The 21,604-nt window shown below is 35.5% G+C and overlaps 2 long non-coding RNA genes across 2 annotated transcripts; both read right to left on the bottom strand.

Moving 5' to 3' along the window:
• Positions 1–360: 360 nt before the first annotated feature.
• LOC140886548 (uncharacterized) lies at positions 361–1,077 on the bottom strand. The gene is made up of 3 exons (XR_012151601.1): positions 995–1,077; positions 790–826; positions 361–623 (listed from the first exon to the last, which is right to left on the bottom strand). It is a non-coding gene; the product is annotated as an uncharacterized lncRNA (long non-coding RNA).
• A 5,921-nt stretch (positions 1,078–6,998) lies between these two features.
• Positions 6,999–7,799, bottom strand: LOC140886328 (uncharacterized). The gene is made up of 3 exons (XR_012151523.1): positions 7,673–7,799; positions 7,460–7,496; positions 6,999–7,290 (listed from the first exon to the last, which is right to left on the bottom strand). It is a non-coding gene; the product is annotated as an uncharacterized lncRNA (long non-coding RNA).
• Between the last annotated feature and the right edge of the window lie 13,805 nt (positions 7,800–21,604).

The raw sequence follows: 21,604 nt of genomic DNA, 5'->3' as shown, positions 1-21,604 counted from the left end.
AGTGCTGAACAAAGTTTAACAATGATCAAGTTTTTCCCGATCAACCATATCATAATATATATTGAATTGATGGATTATGTTATCAATTGAGAAAGAAATTACGAAAAAAAAATTGATAAAACGGACATAATTAATAATTTTTAGGGATCATTTTGGATGTATTTGATCTGATTATCCCGTTATAAAGAAGTATTCTGCCTATTGTGCATAATTGCTCGATTTCTTAATTTATTTTTGAAAGTATAATTTAATTCAAAAAATTTGTTATTGAACAAAAGATTACAAACCACATTGTATTAATTTATAGAACATTTTTATAAAATTGGACTTGGGCCAAAAAAATTGTCAGAATATATCACCCAACATCCTAATTGTAATCTCAAATCTAATTACAATTTTATTGAATGAATCCTTGATGTTAAAAGTGGTCAATTAAGGGCAGTAGTGACCCCCATCACCAGATTTCTTGTAATTGTCGTAGCAAGGGCAACATTCACGGGAGTTTCCGACATATCCCGGCGGCACACACACGCATGCCTTGCAGCATTCCATACAGCTATCCTCACACACCTTCATGTGATTTGGTGACGCGAAACATCTCTTCCCGCATTTTAGGGCGCATTCTGAAAAATATTTACATTATTTTTATAGGAAAATGATATGCGTTATACGACATGCATGATAGATGTTATGAGATGGGGTCTTGTCGGATTTATTTAACTAAACATAGAAATATTGATGTGATTTTATAAATTGGGATTAAAAAATATGTGTGAATGAAAAACTCACGATCTGGAGAAGCTCCACAGCCTTGCACAGGGAGACCCTAATCAACATATAATAATATAAAATTGGCGTTGGCAAATTTAAAAACAAATTCGTTGAGTTCTTCCATATAAACACAAATTAGAACATATATACACGCACAAAAAATGGAAGATATATATAGAAGCATGTAAATATATATTGATGTAATTAAATAATAAATACTTACAAGTGAAACTCGAAGGATCGAAGACGAAAAGACACACAAGAAGAGTAAAATAAATTGAAATCTTAAAGAGAAAGCCATTCTTAGATATGAAAATTATTAAGTGAATATTCAAATTAATGGCGAGCTAGCTTATATAATATATATAGAGGACACAGGTCAAAACTTTGGTTGACTAAATATCAATCTAATTATTGTTATCGAATTTAAGGTTTAGTTATTCAAGGAAAAAAAATCATTTATTGATGTAACATGGATGCATGGAATATTTTTACATGTATCATTTTGTCACAAAAGTCGACATTTTTCCGTTGTTCAAATATTCACTCGATCTAATGAATATTCTTTTCCATTATTGGTTGATTTGTGTAAAATTCAAATCAAGTACTTTTATTTTGGTGATCTTCAAATCCTTCAATTAGTTTTAATTACAATTAATCTTTTTTTTTCTATAAAAGTGAGATGTTTTCAAATAATCAATCATGGAAATAACTTCAAATTCAATATTCTTAATGACTTCTCCAACAAAAAATTCCAATGCATGTAATTCAATGCCAGCTCCAGGTCGTACGCTGTTTAGAGATTTCGAATTCTGTATTTAAATATATTTAAGAAGTGTTTGAGATAACTTTTAATTAGAAAATAGTACTTCTTTCTAATTTGATGAATATTTTCGATTCAACTCTATTAATTTTAACCAAAAGCTTAACTTGAGTCAATGTTGTGATGTTTTTTTTTTCTTTTTTTTTAAGCTGCGTGTATGTGTCTATATGTGTGTATGTATATGTGTAGTACATGTCAGCAGAAATGGATCTAATAATTTTATTGAGGGAGAGCAAAATTATAAAGAAGAACACACATATATGTTATATATATATGATTATATATAATCACTGATAAAAAAATTAAAATATATATAATAAAAAAATATAAATAATATTTTTTTATTTCAGATCTAACTAAGAATGTATCTTACGACGACATGAAATTTTTCAAAAATAATTACGACTAACTATATCCGACATGATACAAAAAAAATTATGAATAATTACATTATCGATCATCAAATATTCATTTTCTGTTCGATTGATGGATGAAAACTTTGTTTGGAGTAACAGTAAAATGAATTAAATGAATGACGATGAAAAATTTTATTGTCACTCTTCAAACACGGGTTGTTGGTTAATTGTATAAAGTTTTGAACAATATTTTAATGGCTTATTAATAATAATTTATGTGTATGATTTTTAAAAAACTAAGAAAACATGGAGCCACCGTTTATGTGTAAGGCCCGAAAATATTAAATTATTAATTATGGGATTTGAGAATTAAATTCCATATTATGGGCTAATATTGATTTGAGAAGTTATGGAAATGATAGATTTAATTTCCGAGCCGAAAATATTTAATTTGAGAATTTACGGGTTTTGAGAATTAAATTCCGAGAATTCTTAAATTAAAAGAATAAATATTCGATTTGAATATTTATGGGATTTAAGATTAAATTCCATGTTTCGGGAATTAACGAAGATTAATTTTGAAGATACAACCCGATCAGGGACTGATTTGCAAATATCGACGTTTGAAGGGCTGAAGTGCAAACGGTCGGGATTATTTAATTAATCCGAATTTAATTTATTTTAATCCGAGTATATTTAATTTGGGAATATTTAGAGTTTCGATTTTAATTCTAATATTCTTAAATTATTTTGGATTGAAATTGAATTAAACAGAAAGTCGAGGACTGAATTACAATTAATGAAGACTTGAGGGATTAAATTGCAATTATGCCATATATATCTGATTTTAATCAGATTATTCAGCGTTATACGTGTATGTGTGATAAGGAATTCAGAATTGAAGAACAGAGTCGAGCTTCTCCTTATTTTCTTTTGAATTCGTTTTGTTCGAAACCCCGTAACTTTTGCGTCGGTTGTCCGATTTCGATTCCGAAAGATGTTCTGGAATCCTTACGACAAGTACTTCGATTTGATGTAAGTATTTAATCCTTTCAGCATGTTTTGAAGAATGATATATGGCAGAGATCAGTACTTTGGTATATGATCATGTTATTGATGTGTTATACCGTTTAATTTCGAAACCGGGTTGAATATGGATTAAGAAATTAACTTATAAGTATTTCAGCATGTTTTTGATTTGTTAACATGTGATTATAGTTGCTGATATGTGAAGCATGAATGATATGAAGTGATTAGAAGTTGATAAGAAGTTCATAATGAATTCGATACCGAGTCGGTTACCGAATTTTAATCGCTACGCCGCTGGGTGATGTTTTAGGATCAGTTATGATAATCAAAGATTGAATTGAGATGTTAGTGACATGGTAGTGATGATATAACATTTTTATGTCTCAGTTTCAATCATGCTTAAAAGACGAACGATGCAAGACTCCGAGTTGTACCGACTAAGAAGAAGTTGAAGTTTGAAATGAGGTTGATTACATCTATATTGATGATTTTGATTCAATTCTGAAATGATTTAATAGAATGAGGTTTGATATGCATATTTTGATGATATGTTTCAGAGTTTAATAGGAGACTATTGACTCAAGAACCTCAACTTGAAACAAAAGAAGAAGTGATCAAGATGAAGTGTATTGATTGAAGGGTGATTGATGTTGAAGGATCAGATGTTTTGTAGAAGTTGATGTACTTCCTATCCAGATGTGGAATATGATAAACTCGAGAATGACAGGTATAAGACGATATCGAGATTCAGGACTATGATACTCAGGATTAATGAATCTTGAGTAGTCCGCCAAATCACATACTAGTTATGTTTCTTTTGATTGAGAACTTGTTATTGTTCTTATCGATCCATCCCAGGTAGTGGATCTTTAATTTTGAGTCGATGTGATTATGATACGAGAATGATACGAATTGATTCTATGCCGGGGTTGGAGGACGCCCTTATTTTTGAATTCCGGAATGATTTCGATAGATGGATATCCATGTCAAGATCGTTTACGAATCTTGATGGCAACGAAGTGATAAGAATCAATTCTTGAGTTAGCGCGCTATATAAATTGAAGTCTTGATTTGAAGTTGAGTCGATATATGCGTTATTTTTACTCTATTCTTGAGCTGATATGTTTAGAGTTGTTATGAATTTATTTAATGCATTTATATGTCGATTATACTAAGAATTATTTCTCACCGGAGTTTATCCGGCTGTTGTTTTGTTTTGTATGTGTGCATCACAACAGATGGGGCAGGAGCTACTTTGAGATGACATGGATAGCTCGGGAGCGAGATTTAGCAAGTGTGGACTCGGGTTTAAGCGGATGAATGATAGTGATATTACATCAACTTAGCAAGAACATTAGAAACTTGTAGTCGGTATATGACGTCTTGAATAGTTGTAGTTTCTTAATGTTTATGGGATTCGTTTGATGTAAGAATCGCATGATTAGATGCTTAAATTGTTGTAAATGATTATATGCATGTTCCTAGATATTATAGCATGCTTTTGATCGAATTTATTGAGAATATTTGGCATGGTTCCAAGTTTGACAGCAAAAAATGTCTTCTGTTATTTTTCTGAAATTAGTGCTCGCTCGATCGGGTGATTATCACCGATCGAGCGAGGCATAATTTTGGTGAGCAGAAACATGAAATTTCTTGCTCGCTCGATCGGTAGCTTTTGACCGATCGAGCGAGGCCAAGTTTTGTACAGACCCGAGAATTTTTGATTTCTTGCTCGCTCGATCGGTTGTTTTTGCCCGATCGAGCGAGGCTCGGGACTTTTAAAAAAAAAAATTCTGCTCTTGATTTATTATTTGTTAATTGTTTGATTAATTATTTAATTAATCGTTATTTGTCCTAAGATGAGATTAGCAACCCGAGGTCCCCACATTATGTGTGTGTGTCCGTCTTGCAAAAGTTTTTTGTGAAATTTATATAGATCGATATATCTGTGAAACTATGTCACAAAAGTCCTAATACTATATATACACACACACACATGTGTGTTTATATATATATATATATATGTGTGTTTATATATATATATATATATGTGTGTGTGTGTGTGTGTGTGTGTCTATATGTGTGTATCTACATGTGTAGTATGTGTGTTTGTGTCTCCGTCTTGCAAAAGTTTTTGTGAAAACGTGTGTGTATAGTAGATCTCTTTTGTGTGTGTGTGTGTATGTGTGTGTGTATATGTGTAATATGTGTGTATGTATTCCAACAATTGGGACGTACTAGTAGAAATCAAAAGAAAATAGAATGAAATTATCTTTAATAATAAATTATATTTTAATTACATATATCAAAATAATAATTATTCATATAATTATTATTATTATTATCATTGATGATGATGCATTAATTATTATAAAATTATCATTCTGAAATTTAACTAATATCCTAATTTATATTTTATAATTATTATTTTATTAAAATAATAATATATAATTATAATAATATTTTTTAATAATAATAATAGTTAAATATTATTATGATTATTTATTATTTTAAAAATTATATTAAATAATAATAATATTTTATAATAAATAATAATAACAACAATTTTGATTAATACTATTATAAATAATAATAATAATAAATAAATCATAATACTAATAATTAATATTTAAAAAATTTATTATTAATATAATAAGCTAATAATAATAAAATATATTCATAATTATATTATTATAATAATTATTATAATTACATAGGTTAAGATTAGTTCAAATAATCTAAAAACGAAAAAAATATTGTATATAAAAATAGAAATAGAAGGTGGGATTAATGACCATTTCCATCCAAAACCTATATGTAATAATAATAATAATAATAATAATAATAATAATAATAATAATAATAATAATAATATACGAGGGTCTTAGAGTAACCGTTTTTTGTCTATTTAATAGTCATACCAAATTATCCATACTATTATTCACTAAGGATGCATTTACTTTAAATGATGTGATTGAGCAAGGGTAGATTAAAATATGATTATTAAGATAATTTGATAGGATATATAGTGGTTATGAATAAATAATAATATGTTTAGTTGGATGGATTAAAAAAAAATTCACTCTCCAACTTAGTAAAGATTTATAATCCCATGAAAAATTTAGAACTAAAAATCATCTGTGAATTCTATCATTAACGGGTCGAAAGATTTATACTCATTTTCAATTTTGCGAGTAAACATAAGATTAGTCGATATTAATTATGTAATCCTTTATAAGTAAGCGCAACCTAAAGATATATATATCAAACGAAACATATGTATATGAAGTGAGATGATAATTCTTATTTCATTCTAGCTCACATTATTCTCTTACCAAATATGCACTTAGTGTTAGATGCTTGTGAGTTTAAATCATACATGATTATATTTCTAGTTATGTTTAAATTACTATTAATGTTACATAAAGCTTTTGGTGTATATTTCCATGAACTAACCCCGGGATTTTAAGTAAACCAACACTTTCATTTTGTTGTGGCCCAACTCTTTATTTTATATTTACTGTCGCGGCCGATCGAGAGAAAAGAATTGAGCCAGAGATTGTGATATAGCGAGAGATTTTTATCAATTGTATATTTATTATTAATCCCAATTTATAAAATCACATCAATTGATGTAGTCTCGTGAAGCTTAGAAATCATGTTGATGTAGCAAGTGCTGAACAAAGTTTAACAATGATCAAGTTTTTCCCGATCAACCATATCATGAATTGATGGACTATGTTATCAATTGAGAAAGAAATTACAAAAAAAAAAAAAAAAAAAAAAAAAAAAAAAAATTTGATAAAACGGACATGATTAATAATTTTTAGTGATTATTTGGGATGTATTTGATCTGATTATCCCGTTATAAAGAAGTATTCTGCCTATTGTGTATAATTGCTCGATTTCTTAATTTATTTTTGAACGTATAATTTAATTCAAAAAATTTTTTATTGAACAAAAGATTACAAACCACATTGTATTAATTTATAGAATATTTTTATAAAATTGGACTTCGGCAAAAAAAATTGTCAGAATATATCACCCAGCATCCTAATTGTAATCTCAAATCTAATTACAATTTTATTGAATGAATATCTTTGATGCTAAAAGTGGTGAACTAAGGGCAGTAGTGACCCCCATCACCAGATTTCTTGTAATTGTCGTAGCAAGGGCAACATTCACGGGTGTTTCCGACATATCCCGGCGGCACACACACGCATGCCTTGCAGCATTCCATACAGCTATCCTCACACACCTTCATGTGATTTGGTGACGCGAAACATCTCTTCCCGCATTTTAGGGCGCATTCTGAAAAATATTTACATTATTTTTATAGGAAAATGATATGCGTTATACGACATGCATGATAGATGTTATGAGATGGGGTCTTGTCGGAATTATTTAACTAAACATAGAAATATTGATGTGATTTTATAAATTGGGATTTTAAAAATATATGTGTGGATGAAAAACTCACGATCTGGAGAAGCTCCACAGCCTTGCACAGGGAGACCCTAATTAACATATAATAATATAAAATTAGCGTTGGTAAATTTAAAAACCAAATTCGTTGAGTTCTTCCATTCAAACACAAATCAGAACATATTTAATTACACGCACAAAAAATGGAAGATATATATAGAAGCATGTAAAATATATATATTGATGTAATTAAATAATAAATACTTACAAGTGAAACTCGAAGGATCGAAGACGAAGAGACACACAAGAGGAGTAAAATAAATTGAAATCTTAAAGAGAAAGCCATATGCAAAAGTGAATTAGTTTGAATAAGAAGATGTAGAAGTGAATTAATTTGTGATTGCGTGATAGCTTATATATATATATTATGAGGACACAATCTAATAGTCAAACATTAATAAATCGGTCCAATATTAGGTCAAACAGATATTATGTTGATTAATAGTCAATCTAATTAATTATTATTGGCATTAAGGGTTCACTTTGATACTCAAATATTAATAAATCGGTCTAATATATAATACTGGAGATTCCCAATGGGTGATGGATTTAAATTTCAAACCCACTTTCATTTATTTTTTGGTGATATTCAAATTTGGAAAGTGGTATTTTTGGTTGAGTATATTTTAGTTTAAGAAAATTAACAATATTTGATTGTAATATTTTTGGAGGATTACGAAAAGATTTGTCATTACTTGATGAAAATATTAGGAGATATTTTCAGAGTATATTTGGTTGTTGATTTGTGGTCGTTTCTAATTGTTGCTTTTAGGCACAATATTTATTTAGACATATATTCTTCGCTCTTCAGACATATATTATGTTAACTTTTCAGGTTATATGTAACAGTAAGCAATTTTTTTGGAGAAAAAAAAAATATATATATATATATATATATTGTTTGTTTTTTGTTGCAACAAGTCGTGAGACAACGTTTTTGTAATGTCTGAAAAATCCATAAATCCACTCATATGTATCAAAGAAACTTTAAATAAATTTTAAAAGAATTTATTTCATTTAAGCGTGATCTAAAGATAATGTTTAATTAAAAGATTTTAATGTGATGTATCATGATTTAAAAGATTGTATTTAAAATATTTTTTTCATGCTATTTTTTTTTTCAGATATGTATTTAATTCCAGTGACGAAGGAAAATGAGACTAGCTCATGAGCAAAGTTAAAAGAAAATTTACATCAAGTATGTTTTATAAATATTTTTATTTTAAAAGTAGTACACGATATTCAATTTTTAAGTTTATGGAGAGATATTTTAAAAGTTGTATTTTTAATTTTTCGGGCCAACTTTAGGCCCAAAAACTTACTACAGATTGTATGTCAAAACTTTCTCCCCATAATCTCTTTGTTTTCATGACGTCTCTTTCCCTCTCCCCTTACCCCTTCACACCAGCAGCCGCCTCACTCCACCACCCTAGGTTTTTCAAATTCCTTCTCTCAATTTTTCAAGGATTTTCATATCGCTTGATCATGGAAAGGGTAAGATCGTGTCATGCATCGGGCCCAGACCCACTTCTGCGCTACTGCACAATGGGCCCTATAACAAATGCTTCGTATTCGTCCTCGCTTTAAAAAAAGATTAATCCAAGTTGTTATAGAAGTCCATTGTAGCCCATGTATTATAAACTCATTTTAAATCTTTCATTTTTCTAATGCAGGACAGGGGTCTCACAATCATCCCTACTTCAGAATGTGACGTCCTCGTCACGACCTGACATTCGATCCACCAGCACCGAGAATCTAGAGGTGACTTCTACAGGTTCAAGAGGTGGCTCCCGTTACGTAGCACTTTGTCTTGCATAGCACTTATTTTCCCAGGGTTCCTGATGGTGACCGTCTCTGATATTATTCTTTCACGCTCTAGGCCCAGGCTTGTGCCTGCGCGACTTCACAATGGGCCTTATAGCATCTATTACATTTTTGTCCTTGCTTTACGAAAATGATTAACTCAAGTTGCTATAGAATTCCATTGTAGTTCATTATAAACTCATTCTAAAGCTTTCATTTTTCCCATGTGGGACAGATGTCTCACAATCTGTCATGCTCCGGGCCCAGACCCGCGTCTGTGCGACTGCGCAGTGAGCCCCTATAACAACTACTTTGTATTTGTACTTGCTTTACAAAATGATTAATCTAAGTTGTTATTGAAGTTCATTGTAGCAATTATAAAGTCATTTTAAAGCTTTCATTTTTTCCATATGGGACAGGGGTCTCACATAGATCGTGTTCCTGGAGTCCGCATTTTCATACCAAGCAAGAGAAAGACATGTTTTAAATGCTTTTGAAACCACCAAACGAAAATATATGTAATTTTGATATGAAAAAGATGTATGTTGATGTGTATGTGTTATATATTGCATTATTTTAAGATATTTTGAAGAGCATAATGTAGAACTGTGAATCGTTCTTGATATTTTGGTTAAAGATATTTAAGAATGTTAAAGATTTTTGATAAAGATGTTTGAATATGAGTATTTTTTATGTATATATTTTTTTAAAGCTTTTGAAGTTTTGGTGTTTTTGATCGAATCCTTTCAAGTTTTGAAAATTTTTTATGTGGGAAATCAAGGTTCCAACGAGTGAATGTTTCGTCTAAAAATTTTGGGAAAATTGCAAATTTGGTCCTGTATGTTTGTCACTTTGCAATTTTGGTCATCTATATTTTTATATTTTATTTTTAGTCCTACATGTTCCGATTTTTTGCAATTTTGGTCTTTTTTTTCAAAAATTCTTACGTGACACTATACACTTCAGCTCCACATCAGCACTGAATTTGTGTCACGTTAGCGCCATGTCGGAAAAAATACTAAAATTGCCAAAAAAAAATATAAAGATAGCGGACTAAAACTGAAATCTGAAAATATAAAGTACTGAAATCGCAAAGTAACAAACATACAAGACCAAAAAATCAATTTTCCAAATTTTTTTTAGAATAGATAAAAAAAATTTGTGAATCTGAGAATTTTGGTACATGTATTTTGAATGTAAAGTTTATATGTAAATATTTTAAAGATGGTTATTTTCGGATGAATCCTTTTCAATATTTTGAAGTTTTTCATCTGTTTGATCATAATTTTTAATGGGTGAGTGAGTAGGTTTGAAAAGGGAAAGACAAAGACAGAAAAACTCATGGAAAACTAGAAAAAGGCACCCCCGTGTTGGGGCGGAAAGTCCCGCAATTATAGTACGTGTTTTTAAGGTCCTAAATTCATGTTTATGATATTTTAAGGTGTTTTAAGTATTTGTAATATGCACTATGAAAAACGTTTCGAGTTTTAATGTCGAGAACATAAATAACGACTCACGTGGATCGATTTAAGTTATGTAATGCATTATATGTTAGTATGTTCTCACGAAAATTATGTTCATTATGAAAGTATGAAATTTTATTTATGTAAAGATGATGTTGAAACGACCCTAACTCTATAATTAATAAATAAATATGCGGAATTTTTTTTTTTTTTTATACTTACTAAATAAAATATGTACATATATGCCCATACATATATGCACAGAATAAAAAGTTTTAAAATAAATAGATAAATAAATAAACAACTAAATACTTAAATAAAAATGCATTCTTTAAAATAAAATAAATATCTGAGTCAAATGTTTAATTAAAAGTACTGCATAAATAAAATGATTAAAATTTTCATGCACTAACAATATTCCATAAAATATTCAAAATTCCCAACCACTGAAAAAAAATAATATAAAATGTAGCATGCTGAAAAAAATAAACATGCACGTGACTCAGACATCTATCACGGTCACGGGGTCACTGCATGTCTGTTCATACATCCTCGCCTCCGGTGGGTACAACATCATCCTCAACGCCCTCACCTGCACCATACCAGTGTAGTGAGCCTAGGGGCCCAACATGCTAACATAACAAGGGTTTAAAAATAATTTAAAACAATTAAATACTAATACATACATATACATGAATGAGCATGCTTAAAAATTCATAACATAACTTAACTTAAATAAACTTAAATAACATAATACATAACATTGTTGAGCAAATTAATTTTTCTAACATAGCATGGTTATATCCATAGTGTAACCTTAAATCATACATTAAATACTGATCAGCGTGGAAACCAACGTACGTGGCCGGTGACGAATCACCTCTTAAATTGGCAGTAAACTGCCCTTCAATCATATGGGGACGAATCCCCCTTAAATTGTCACACTACTTCAACTTCCAACATAAAATATTTTCTTGCTCAACCTTAAACATTAAATCATGCATAAAATATTATTTCATGAATGCATGTACTTGAATAAAATGTGTGTCCTTCATATATATTTAATTTTAATTTATTACTAACATATAAATATTAAAATTACTTAAATGCATAAAAATAATTAAATATATATTCAGGACACATGCAAATTTCTCATGGATCGTACTGGACTACTGGCCCTAACTCTCAAGCCCAATTACTTAAATCTGGCCCATTAACACTGAGACTGGCCCATTAATATGCTTAAGCCCAATAAAATTGTTCTAAGCCCAATTAAATTAATAAAGCCCATTAAAACACTCTAGGCCCAATAACAACTCAAATTGGCCCAATGGACCCAAAAGCCCAAAGACTGGCCCAATAACTTTCACGGGCCCTAAAGCCCATAAAAAATTATTGAACTCACTTAATTAATTTAATTAAGCCCAAATAAATTAAACTTAACCCAAAATAATTAAATTGAACCTAATAAAATTTTAAGATTTAAATAGGCCCATTAAACCTTTAATTAAACTTGAAAACTTAAAAATAAAAATACCCGAGCCCAACTAACTTAACCCGGACCCGGACCCAACTAACTTGACCCATGACCCAAGGACTCGACCCGGACCACCGAACCCGGCCCGAACCTATCTGCAACCCTAGCCCGAAACCCCCACCCATCTCCCGTTTCTGCCGCGGCCAAGAGCAGCAGCCACTCCTTGGCTGCTGCCGGCCTGCTCCGGCCGCCCCTGGCCGGAGCGCCGCCGCCCAGTCGTAGCCCACGTCTGGGCGGTTCGAACCCAACCCTTAAACCCAAACCATGCAGCCCCAGCCATCACTACCGAGCCCCCTTCCCACGAACCCTATTCTGCGCGTCTCCTCGGCCGAACCCTCCTTGGCAGATTTTTGGGCTCGTTTGGCTCGAGTCACCCGAGCCACTCGAGCCTAGACCCAACCTAGACCACTTAACGACAGTAACCAGCAGCTAGGAACGATCCATGAAGGACAAAAACGTGAGATGAATTAGCAACGAATACACATGCTTCAATCCAACAAAACCCACCGAGTTTTCTGAAAATTCTTTGAAAAATCCTACTGATCACGCACACACCCACATAATCACTAACATGGCACATTAAAAATGAAAAGAAACATGCCTTTGATTTTTTTTTTACGAAGATATACGCGTGTACGGGCCTCGGGACGACGGGACGGTGAAGAATCTCCAAGAAAGCTCAAAGGAACACGGCTATGGAGGCTTGTATGTCTGCTGAAACGTGAGGATGGTGGAGGAGAATTCTGATGGTGGCGGCTAGGGGTTTTGGGTCGTGGGATTAGGGAGTGATTTTTGGGTAGATGGTTAGGATAATTAAGATATGATTTGATATAATTAAATTTTGATAGATAATATACCATAAAAACACAAATTTTTAAACTTTAAAAATACATACAAATCTGATAATAATTAGTAAATCTCGAAATAATCATTTAGGCTATTTATAAAAATTAATAAAAGTCAACAAAAGGACTTATTTTGGCTAAAAATAGGCCATTAAATAAATACCTAAATAAATACTAAACTTTTCTTGGCAAAAAGCCTTAAAATAATATTTTAAGGCTCAAAAACGTATAAAAATATTTTTGGCTAAATATTTTGGTATCTCGTCCGTCCACGGTCCCGTCTACGCGATCAAAACAATTAAAATACTAAAAATCGTAAAATCACTAATTATGGGTTAAATGCTTAAAAATAAATAAAATAATGCACAATTAATTCACATAATTATTTAACCCATAAATCTAAAATTTAAATAATTAAATATCCTAATTATGCATGCGGATTTACGTATTTTAAAATACCGGGTGTTACAATTCTCCCCCCTCCCCCCCCCCCCCTTAAATTGAATTTCGTCCTCGAAATTAAAGTACTTACCCGAACAACTCCGGGTAGCGATTCCTCATATCTGCCTCGGTCTCCCAAGTAGCTTCCTCCTCCGAGTGATTCAGCCACTGGACTCTGACCATCGGTATGACCCGCGTCCTAAGCCTCCGCTCCTCCCTTGCCAAGATCCGCACTGGCCTCTCCTCATACACTAGATCTGGTGGCAACTGTAAGGGCTCGAAATCCAACACATGCGACGGGTTGGAGACATATCTCCGAAGCATGGATACATGGAAAACGTTGTGCACTGCCGCTAACCCTGGAGGTAGAGCTAAACGGTAGGCCAACGTGCCAACTCTCTCCAAGATCTCGAATGGCCCTATATATCTCGGATTAAGCTTGCCTCTCCGGCCAAAACGCACTACTCCCTTCATAGGTGACACCTTCAGGAATACGTGATCACCTACAGCGAACTCCAAATCTCGTCGTCTGGCATCTGCATAACTCTTCTGCCGACTCTGAGCTGTCCTCATCCGATCTCGAATCTGAGTCACTATGTCAGCTGTCTGCTGCACAATCTCAGGACCCAACAAAATCCGCTCACCAACCTCATCCCAATGCACATAAGATCTGCATCTCCTCCCATACAATGCTGCATACGGAGCCATACCTATAGACGACTGAAAGCTGTTGTTATAGGTAAAGTCCACTAATGGTAGTCTAGTCTCCCAAGAGCCCCGAAAATCAATGACACAAGCTCTCAGAAGATCCTCGAGAACCTGGATCACTCTCTCAGACTGACCATCTGTCTGGGGATGAAACGTTGTACTGAACAAAAGCCTCGTCCCCAAAGCTGTGTGTAGACTCTTCCAAAACGCTGATGTGAATCTCGGATCTCTGTCTGACACAATAGACACTGGTATGCCATGCAGTCTAACAATCTCTCTGATGTAAAGCTCTGCATACTGTGTCAAAGTATAAGTAGTCTTCACCGGCAAGAAATGAGCTGACTTGGTGAGTCTATCCACAATCACCCAAATCGCTGTGCAACCTCTGGCGCTCCTCGGTAAGCCAACCACAAAGTCCATCGTAATATTCTCCCATTTCCATTCCGGAATAGGAAGAGGTCTAAGAAGTCCTGCTGAACGCTGATGCTCTGCCTTGACTTGCTGACAAGTCAAGCACTCTGACACCACTCTCCCGATGTCACTCTTCATCCCGGGCCACCAATACAATAGCTGTAAATCTCTGTACATCTTCGTACTTCCGGGGTGAATGGAGTACGGAGATGTGTGAGCCTCTGCCAAAATCTCAGCTCTCAACTGATCGACGTTCGGTACCCACATCCTACCACGGTACTGAACGATGCCATCCTCCACTGTATACAAGAGGTTACCTCTAGCCTCATCTCTCTGTCTCCATCGCTGCAACTCCTCATCAGTAGACTGTCCCTCTCTAATCCGAGCTCTCAGAACTGGCTGCACCGTCAACACTGACAAGCTCGATGCATGGCCACTCGGATAACACTCCAAGCCAAATCTCTGAATCTCACTCTGTAGTGGTAACTGTACAGTCAAACATGATACCACTGACGACTTCCGACTCAAAGCATCGGCCACCACATTAGCTTTACCCGGATGGTAGCTAATGTCACAGTCATAGTCCTTCACCAACTCCAACCATCTGCGATGTCTCATGTTCAACTCCTTCTGTGTGAAGAAGTACTTGAGACTCTTGTGGTCTGTGAAAATCTTGCACTTCTCGCCATACAGATAGTGCCTCCAGATTTTCAAAGCGAAGACCACTGCTGCTAACTCCAAGTCATGCGTCAGATAATTCTGCTCGTGAATCTTCAGCTGTCTCGACGCATACGCAATAACCTTACCACACTGCATAAGCACTGCACCTAAACCTAGTTTAGACGCGTCGGTGTACACCACTAACTCCTCGTGTGGTACTGTCATCGCTAACACTGGTGCAGTAGTGAGTGCTTCCTTCAGCTGATCGAAGCTCCTCTGACAGTCTGAACTCCAGATAAACTTCGCATTCTTCTTGGTCAAGGAAGTCAAGGGTACTGCAATAGAGGAAAAACCCTTGATAAACTTCCTATAATATCCTGCCAAACCCAAGAAACTGCGAATCTCTGAAGCATTCTTCGGAATACCCCAATTCTGCACTGCCTCAACCTTAGACTGATCAACTGCAATCCCATCTCTCGAAATAATGTGGCCAAGAAATGCCACCTGCTCAAGCCAAAACTCGCACTTGCTGAACTTGGCATACAACCGATGCTCCCTCAAAGTCTGCAAGGCTGTCTGAAGATGCTGTCTATGCTCCTCGATGCTCCTAGAATAGATCAAGATATCATCAATAAAGACTATGATGAACTGATCTAAATACGGCTGAAAGACTCGGTTCATGAGATCCATGAAAACCGCTGGAGCATTGGTCATCCCGAATGGCATCACTAAGAACTCGTAATGCCCATATCGTGTCCTGAAAGCAGTCTTGGACACATCTGTATCTCTAACACGCAACTGATGATAACCAGATCGCAGATCGATCTTGGAGAACACCGAAGCTCCCTGCAACTGGTCAAATAAATCCTCTATCCTCGGCAGTGGATACTTGTTCTTCACTGTGACCCTGTTGAGCTCTCGATAATCGATGCACAGTCTCATACTGTCATCCTTCTTCTTCACAAATAACACCGGAGCTCCCCACGGAGAAAAGCTAGGACGAACAAAGCCTTTCTCTAACAACTCCTGAATCTGCTCCTTCAACTCTTTCATCTCGGTAGGAGCAAGTCTGTAAGGTGCCTTAGAGATAGGCACGGTGTCTGGCACTAAGTCGATGCTGAACTCCACCTCTCTCACTGGTGGAATTCCGGCAACATCCTCCGGAAAGACATCCGGAAAGTCACGAACCACCTCTATCTCTGATAATGATCTGCTAGATGGCTCTGAAGTCGTGACAATACTCGCTAGAAACCCCTGGCAACCCCGTCTCAACAACTTCCTCGCCTGAATATGAGATATCACCTGAGGAATATCACTTCTCTGAGATGCATGAAAAGTGAACGGGTCGCCTACTGTAGGTCTCACTGACACTGATCTCCAACGAAAATCAATCGAAGCTCCATTGACTGTCAACCAGTCCATGCCCAAAATCAAATCGAATCCACTCAAAGGCAAAACTACTACATCTGCTCGAATGGAGTGTCCCTGCAGCTCTAACTCCAGTCCTCGAATAACCTTCGAGGTAGAAATAATCTGCCCTGACGGCATAGTAACATCATACCCACTGTCACTACTCTCAGGTATGATGCCTACCCGCCTGATAAAATCCAGGGAGATAAACGAATGTGTAGCCCCTGAATCTAGCAACGCAAACGTGGAGTTGCCTCCAACTAGAATTCTCCCTGCACGCAGAAAATTCCCAACAGTTTCATACCACTACTAAATTTTCCCCAACGAGTCACTACAAATTCTTAATTCTAATCACAAGTAAAACATGCTTCCTATTCTAACATGCAGTTAAATAACCCAAATAACAAGAATTCCAAATTAAAGACTAAATTTTTAACCAAAGGAAAATTATTAAAATGCTAGGGATAAGATATACCGGTGATCAAGGAGGTGTCTGGATCTACCTCCTTAGCCTGCATCACAAACACCCTACCAGCGGTGTTCTTCTTCCTGGGGCAGTTAGCTATCTGATGCCCTGGCTCCCTACAGTGGTAGCAAACTCCTGTTCCCAATAGACAAGGTCCCGAATGCATCTTCTGGCACTTCGGGCAGGTAGGATAAGCTATGGCATTAGGGGCCCCGCCCCTCTGCTGCTGCGGCCTCTGCTGCTGTGGCCTCTGCTGCTGATTCGGGCCCTTAGCCGGCCCTGTATACTGCTTCTTCGCAGGAGGCTGCGAAGATGGTCGCTGGTACCCAGCCTGAAACTGCCTCTTCCCCTGCTGCTCTCTCTGGATCTCTCTCCGACCCTCCTCGGAACGCAAGGCTCTACTGACTGCAGACTCATAAGTAAGGACGTCTGCCATACGAACATCATGCCTGATATCAGCCTTCAGGCCCTCCACAAACTGTCTCATCTTCTCCTGCGGACTATCAGCAATCAAGGGCACAAAGTGACAGCCCCTCTCGAACAGCCTCACATACTCAACCACGGCCTTGTCCCCCTGACGGAGACTCATAAACTCACGGATCATGCGACTGCGCACATCCTCAGTAAAGTACTTGGCGTAGAAGATACGCCTAAACTCTGCCCAGGTCAGTGTAGGAAGGTGAACTCCCCTGGCTGCACCCTCCCACCAGAGCGCTGCATCACCCCGCAGCATGTACGTCGCACCGTTCACCCTGTCAGTGTCTGAGATCCCCATATAAGCAAAGATGGACTCCAGAGAGCGAATCCATCCCTCCGCCACCAAAGGATCGGTGGTCCCCACAAACTCCTTGGGTCCCTTCTTCTGGAACCTCTCAGCAACGTCCTCCTCATGGGACAACCTGGGACGAGTAGCCTGCTGCTCTAACAGAGCAGTAATCCCTGCCATCATATTTGCATTGGCCTGCTCCAATGCTGCAATAGGGTTCTGCGGAGGTGGAGGTGGAGGTGGAGGTGGAGGTGGAGGTCCCCTACGTCTGTTAACTGGTCTCGGAGGCATTCCGCACCACCACATATTTATTTACGTAAATCGCCATGCATAACTAAGTTGTTTAAAATTTAATGCTAACTTAAATTCTATAAATTAAATCATGCTATAAACACTTAAAACTTACAGACCGGTAGCGTGGATTTCTGAGCTCGCATAGCAGTAATGACCCCTCCAAGGACCGTGCTCTGATACCAACTGAAACGACCCTAACTCTATAATTAATAAATAAATATGCGGAAAAATTTTTTTTTTTTTTTATACTTAATAAATAAAATATGTACATATATGCCCATACATATATGCACAGAATAAAAAGTTTTAAAATAAATAGATAAATAAATAAACAACTAAATACTTAAATAAAAATGCATTCTTTAAAATAAAATAAATATCTGAGTCAAATGTTTAATTAAAAGTACTGCATAAATAAAATGATTAAAATTTTCATGCACTAACAATATTCCATAAAATATTCAAAATTCCCAACCACTGAAAAAAAAAAATATAAAATGTAGCATGCTGACAAAAATAAACATGCACGTGACTCAGACATCTATCACGGTCATGGGGTCACTGCATGTCTGCTCATACATCCTCGCCTCCGGTGGGTACAACATCATCCTCAACGCCCTCACCTGCACCATACCAGTGTAGTGAGCCTAGGGGCCCAACATGCTAACATAACAAGGGTTTAAAAATAATTTAAAACAATTAAATACTAATACATACATATACATGAATGAGCATGCTTAAAAATTCATAACATAACTTAACTTAAATAAACTTAAATAACATAATACATAACATTGTTGAGCAAATTAATTTTTCTAACATAGCATGGTTATATCCATAGTGTAACCTTAAATCATACATTAAATACTGATCAGCGTGGAAACCAACGTACGTGGCCGGTGACGAATCACCTCTTAAATTGGCAGTAAACTGCCCTTCAATCATATGGGGACGAATCCTCCTTAAATTGTCACACTACTTCAACTTCCAACATAAAATATTTTCTTGCTCAACCTTAAACATTAAATCATGCATAAAATATTATTTCATGAATGCATGTACTTGAATAAAATGTGTGCCCTTCATATATATTTAATTTTAATTTATTACTAACATATAAATATTAAAATTACTTAAATGCATAAAAATAATTAAATATATATTCAGGACACATGCAAATTTCTCATGGATCGTACTGGACTACTGGCCCTAACTCTCAAGCCCAATTACTTAAATCTGGCTCATTAACACTGAGACTGGCCCATTAATATGCTTAAGCCCAATAAAATTGTTCTAAGCCCAATTAAATTAATAAAGCCCATTAAAACACTCTAGGCCCAATAACAACTCAAATTGGCCCAATGGGCCCAAAAGCCCAAAGACTGGCCCAATAACTTTCACGGGCCCTAAAGCCCATAAAAAATTATTGAACTCACTTAATTAATTTAATTAAGCCCAAATAAATTAAACTTAACCCAAAATAATTAAATTGAGCCTAATAAAATTTTAAGATTTAAATAGGCCCATTAAACCTTTAATTAAACTTGAAAACTTAAAAATAAAAATACCCGAGCCCAACTAACTTAACCCGGACCCGAACCCAACTAACTTGACCCATGACCCAAGGACTCGACCCGGACCACCGAACCCGGCCCGAACCTATCTGCAACCCTAGCCCGAAACCCCCACCCATCTCCCGTTTCTGCCGCGGCCAAGAGCAGCAGCCACTCCTTGGCTGCTGCCGGCCTGCTCCGGCCGCCCCTGGCCGGAGCGCCGCCGCCCAGACGTAGCCCACGTCTGGGCGGTTCGAACCCAACCCTTAAACCCAAACCATGCAGCCCCAGCCATCACTACCGAGCCCCCTTCCCACGAACCCTATTCTGCGCGTCTCCTCGGCCGAACCCTCCTTGGCAGATTTCTGGGCTCGTTTGGCTCGAACCACCCGAGCCACTCGAGCCTAGACCCAACCTAGACCACTTAACGACAGTAACCAGCAGCTAGGAACGATCCATGAAGGACAAAAACGTGAGATGAATTAGCAACGAATACACATGCTTCAATCCAACAAAACCCACCGAGTTTTCTGAAAATTCTTTGAAAAATCCTACTGATCACGCACACAGCCACATAATCACTAACATGGCACATTAAAAATGAAAAGAAACATGCCTTTGATTTTTTTTTTACGAAGATATACGCGTGTACGGGCCTCGGGACGACGGGACGGTGAAGAATCTCCAAGAAAGCTCAAAGGAACACGGCTATGGAGGCTTGTATGTCTGCTGAAACGTGAGGATGGTGGAGGAGGATTCTGATGGTGGCGGCTAGGGGTTTGGGTCGTGGGATTAGGGAGTGATTTTTGGGTAGATGGTTAGGATAATTAAGATATGATTTGATATAATTAAATTTTGATAGATAATATACCATAAAAACACAAATTTTTAAACTTTAAAAATACGTACAAATCTGATAATAATTAGTAAATCTCGAAATAATCATTTAGGCTATTTATAAAAATTAATAAAAGTCAACAAAAGGACTTATTTTGGCTAAAAATAGGCCATTAAATAAATACCTAAATAAATACTAAACTTTTCTTGGCAAAAAGTCTTAAAATAATATTTTAAGGCTAAAAAACGTATAAAAATATTTTTGGCTAAATATTTTGGTATCTCGTCCGTCCACGGTCCCGTCTACGCGATCAAAACAATTAAAATACTAAAAATCGTAAAATCACTAATTATGGGTTAAATGCTTAAAAATAAATTAAATCATGCACAATTAATTCACATAATTATTTAACCCATAAATCTAAAATTTAAATAATTAAATATCCTAATTATGCATGCGAATTTACGTATTTTAAAATACCGGGTGTTACAGATGTACTCATTTCATTTAATTAGTACGCATGATCTTCAAGCACAAAAGAATTTTACGAGCATGACATGATAAGTTTCAAGTTATTTTCAAGGTTCACGATGACATGATTTTAAGTTATTTTTAAATATGTTTCATTATCGATAAGAAATTTTATGATGAAAATGTTTCATGATGTGTATAATGAAGTTATGAGAAAGTTTATAAAGAAAATGTTTACAACGATGATGTTTATGATGTAAAATTATGATGAATTTTATGATGATGATGATGTCATGTTGATGAATGAAAATATTTTGATGTTGTATGTGTTTTGTAGTGGCAATACGGGACTGGTACTCCGGTTTGAGCCTCGAAAAGGCCTTTCAAAACTATGTGATCACAAGACGGAATGATAGGACTGACGCCCTAGAATAAGCCCGGGGAGGCGTTTTCCAAATAATGAATGTTTAAATG

The sequence above is a fragment of the Henckelia pumila genome, chromosome 3 (genome assembly GCF_033568475.1).
Source record: "Henckelia pumila isolate YLH828 chromosome 3, ASM3356847v2, whole genome shotgun sequence".
In the NCBI taxonomy this organism is placed as follows: Eukaryota; Viridiplantae; Streptophyta; class Magnoliopsida; order Lamiales; family Gesneriaceae; genus Henckelia; species Henckelia pumila.
The sequence above is the reverse complement of the archived record's forward strand: the minus strand, read 5'-3'. Positions and strand labels throughout refer to the sequence as shown.